The sequence below is a fragment of the Mus musculus genome, chromosome 5 (assembly GCF_000001635.26).
Source record: "Mus musculus strain C57BL/6J chromosome 5, GRCm38.p6 C57BL/6J".
Taxonomy (NCBI): domain Eukaryota; kingdom Metazoa; phylum Chordata; class Mammalia; order Rodentia; family Muridae; genus Mus; species Mus musculus.
This window is the reverse complement of record NC_000071.6, coordinates 106,438,465-106,443,309: the sequence shown is the minus strand read 5'-3', so window position 1 is coordinate 106,443,309 and position 4,845 is coordinate 106,438,465.

The following is a 4,845-nucleotide window of genomic DNA, read 5'->3' as shown; positions in this document are numbered from 1 at the left end:
ATAAGTAAACTAAACATCTGGGTGCCCTTTAATTATTCTTGGTTGGATTCTCTGTCTTGACCTATAGCGATGCCAAGGTGCCAGAATGATGAATTTTAAGATGTTGGGCTGTGAAGACGCGCAGCTGCAACACTGATGGATTTAGGAAGGGATGGTAACAAGGTTAGCTGCATGTGAAGTGTGAATTGAGATTTTTGCAAAGAGACTGTGATTGCAGATGGGCATAGTGTTGTACCCTTGCATGAAATCTTGCTATTATTGTATAGTGGTCAGACAGAGTGCGAAATGACTCATTACTTTTCTTTTATTCTTTAATGAAGTTGGTTAGAGTGGCGGTAACGCTGCTAGTCAATATTAGTAATGCACACACATACAAAAACCTATATGACAGGTGCTGAAATATTAAATATTTATTTAGTTTTGACTCTTTTCCCCTAATTTTCATGAATATCCATATGCAAACAGAAGCGCTCCTTCCTTCATATAGACAAGTTTGTACTGATTCGTGTGTCTGTACTTACCCTTATTATCCTATATAAATATCATACGAGGCCCCAATGAGCGGGGAGGCTTTTCATGGCCAAGAAATTTCTTCAGCTCTTCAGATGTTAAAAAAAAAATTGCTGCAATGCTCGGGTCTGACTTCTTCATGGAATTCCGATTTGAAAATCCTGTTGGATGATTTTGAAAATAATAAGTTCCTCGCTGCAGTGACTGGAAAAAAAATGGGGAAAACCCAGAGTCACAACCTAGCATGGTTGGGAGAATTTGGAAGATGGAGTCCTGATTTTCAGCGTTAGAGTATATAAACTATCTTGTAATGGTCATTTATGCTGCGAACCTTGAAAATGTTTCATTGCTTTCCCAAGTCAGAAGAACAGGAAGAAACCGGCTGAGGAGATGCTCCTATGACCCAAACCCCAGTCCCCTCCCCTGTCAGGCTCGTGCCTCTAGAAGCTTCTTTGGGGACACTATGGCTAATGGCTTTTTATAAAGCTTAGGTTTTGGAGGCTGGAGATTCTATTACATATAGAATGATTTTATGTGGTGTGCAGGGTTTAGAATCACACTTTTCATGTGTTGACTGTGTATTCTAGATGCAAAGAGTGAATGTAGAAAGCCAAAGAAGTCATTAATGTAGTTTTGTTGTTGTTGTTAATTGAAAACTTAACATTTTCCAAGAAAGATTCATCTGAATTTGCTTACTTTTCCCCATAGTTCTAGAGTTACATTTGGATCAAAATTCTTGTATCATAGTTTGGAATATCTACGGAGTCACACCATGTTCTTCGGAACAACACAGGTCAGTCCTTTGAAACATAAGGACTGTTGACCTCAAAATGTTCAGTCTTTCCCCGGCACCATTTTTACTGGCCTGTCCCCCTACTTCTTTTGGTCTAGTTTGCTCAACAGAAAGAATTCTACAGCCATGCCATTTCTCAGCAGCCGAAACCCGGGGCCATTTGCACTTATTTAGGTGGAATATGGAAATAAACACATCATCTCTTCCATTTCTTTTCTTTTCTTTCTTCCTTTTTCTTTTTCTTTTTTTAGCTGACAGTGTTACTAGGAGCATTGCAGCGTGATGGGCCTAATAGTGGAGTGAGTGTTTGAGTTTTTAAAAAGATTTTGCTATTGACAATATTATGGGATACTACATAGAAAGGACACTTTGAAAATAATAGAATTTGTGGGCTGTCTTAGCTTTGTGTGTCTGTCACATGTCTCGGGAAAGATAATTTCTTAAGCTGCTTACACAGTGACTTTGGCCATGCCAGATAGTCTTTAGCAACCTCTGTTGGCGTATCCCATATCCCAGCATTCAATGCTGTGGTTGGCTCCCAGGAAACTAAGGTTAGCCTGTTTATAGCCACATGAAAGAGAGCATGCATGGGGATCTGTTCCTGACATGGTGTGAAAACTTGATTCATACTCAGGAGTTCTGGGTTTTAAACTCCTGACTTGGTGTCTTTGTGTTTAACTGCTCCCGCCTCTTAGGAATTCTCTGCACCTCGCACTCGATGCATCCACGATGTAAAGCCATGGGCACTTCCTCGTCAGGAAGACTCTTCTGCACTCCATGAGTGCCATATACACATCACAGACTGTTTTTTTTTTTCCACTTGATGGTTTTGCCCTTGAAGATTTCCTTCCTATTTCAGTGTAGGGTGAGAGAGATCAGTCTTCATGTTGAAAGGACTTCATGTTGTCTGCTTCAGTGAGACCAGACATCTTCCTTATGGACTGGCCAAGGAACTATGTAACAAACCATTGGCTGTGTAGTCAAAATCAAACACCTTCCTCTGTCTTCCTCTTATGTTGAGTTCTAATTCTAGATTTATGTCAAGAGAATTATTCTATACACTCTTTGGGTCATAACTCGTGAACTGGTACCTAAAAGTACCTTTTCTATGTGATGTTTGTAAGTGTGTTATACACACACGTGAACATTACGTGAACATCGTTTTTTTGTCCCTAATCTTTAGGTCAATTACTCAAAACATTCATATAATTGAACGTGGAGTCACAGGAGGATGAAGAACAATGTATGCTGTTGATGCTACTGATGTAGATAAATCCATGGAGTGACCGTCTTAAGTTTTGTACTTTCTAAAAAAATGTGCCTCCTTAATAAAGAGTGAGAAAATGTCAGGGGTCCAGTCTCTTTTCCATGGGAGATGATGGTATTCTGGATGGTACTGGTGAGTACATTCAGGCAGCTCTATGGACCTAGAAAAGAAGCAGCAAGACTATCAGCTTATTAAGGATATTTCTAGCGAGCTAATGACAACTGGGGAAAGAAATTGAGTTAGTAATTTAATAGGTATAATTCAAAGAGTAAACAGAAGCGTCAAGATTTCGTGGTTAATGGTACCATCGAACAGGCTAGTTAGAAGACACTGCTAATAAAAACAACTTTTAAAAAGAAGCTACATTTAGCAACCGCTTTTTGCTTGAAGTATTTGGCATCAGTGTTCTGCATGGCTTGATGCATTGTTAACTGGAACCTGTAACGTGTGCAGCAGGACAGAGAACAGATGCTTTCCCATGCAGAGCGAGGGCTCATGCTCAGACTCTTTGTGTTTTTCAGCACTGGTGCTTGAAGGCTCTTGGCGAACAGAAGCACACCAATGGCGGAAGATCTGCAGGGTCTTGTCGGATATTATTTATGTACTATTATTTTGTTGAAAAGATGTGAGAATATGAAGAATTAGAAAACAGAACAGTGAAAATAAGTTATTAATGAATCGCATCCCAAACACACATGTGGAGTCTAAGAATGTAATGACAACACATTTTCTTTATTCTCTAACAAATTCTGTCTGATGGCTAAAAACCTAATTGGATATTTTAGCTACTCGCCAAGGGGATCTGGCTATAATAAGTTGACTTTTCTTCCAAGGGCATAAAATAATGTGATTTTTATCGGATGAATCTAGTTTTTTATACTACTTAATTTGTAGATATGGAAAGTGTTGAGAATGTTTTGAAAAACTGTGTTAAGATACTTCATAGGGAGACGTCAGATTTCCTAAGTAGTGTAGGCATCAAGTTATCTGAGGGGAAAACTGCAACCCAACAAAGCAGGGACCTTAGAGACACAACGAGTCTCTCCAGAGAACCCGCATGGCTCATAATTCACAGGGGGATGGTGCCCAAGAGGCTTGTACCTTTTATGATACAAATGGGATTAATATTGCACTTCGCAGATACAGCATGGCCATAGCAAAGAAGCCACATTTCAGCTCTCTGCTCCATTACGGTGTAGAGGAAAAGGGCATTAGAATATTTTTAAACTTCCAGAATAAAAAAGGACTTGAAGGTAATGATCTGTCCAAAGGTTGAGATAATTTTAGAATTATTTTAGCTCTTTTCTGAGGATGTCTGGGGTCTATTCATATGAAGCATGGTTAGGACTCACATGTATTGCTTTTGAGACAGTGAAATAGGCAACCTTTTTTTTTTCTTTTTCTTTTTTTTTTTTCAGTGTAGATATAGTTTTGCTGGCACATACGCTCTAAAGCTGTCTGCCCTGTTTCTAAACTGTCATAACTCCAGTAATGAAGTGAATCCTAGCATGTTTACATGAACATGCTTATTAGTACCCGTGGAGTCCTGCATTTCCAGTGACATAGTGAAACTGTTAACTGTAGGCAGTAAGCATGTGTAGGCAGGCAGACGGACTGACGGATGGATGGACGGACAGATGGACAGCATGAGCATACCAGGTGGTACTCAAGCAAATTAGGGCATCATTCAGCCACAACCTGCCCTTCCTTGGCTGCTTCCCTTCAATCTTTCCTATCCTACTTTCTCATCATGTATCTGATCAACCTCTATTTAGTGCTTGTATGCTTTTTTACGTATGCCTTATTAGATCGCTTGTCTATTTTTCTCCTTTTGCGGACTTGCAACACACATTTGAAAATCCCCACAATGCCTTGCAGAGATGCTGAACAAATGTCCGACAAGCCCCCTCAGTTAGTATTCTCATTTTGTAGGTCTGCAGGGAACTACCTGTATTACACTGTTCTTTAGAGCAGGGATTTTTTTTTTCTCACTCACTGTAGGTACCTGCAAATACAACTTTAAATGTCTAATGCATTTAAGCTTGCTCAGTTTGGTGCAGGGTGGTCGGGCTGGGTTATTAACACAAAGCTTATGCAGAACATGTTGCATTTGGTGGGCTAGGACCCTCTTGTCCGGCTTCTTGCTTAGCACACACATCCTGTGATTAGCATTGACTTTCTCTCAGACACAAGGCTGGAGACTAAGTCCACCTTCTCTGAAGCAGACCAGAAAACCAATCACATTGTCTTTGAAAGGAAAATCAGAGCTACAGAG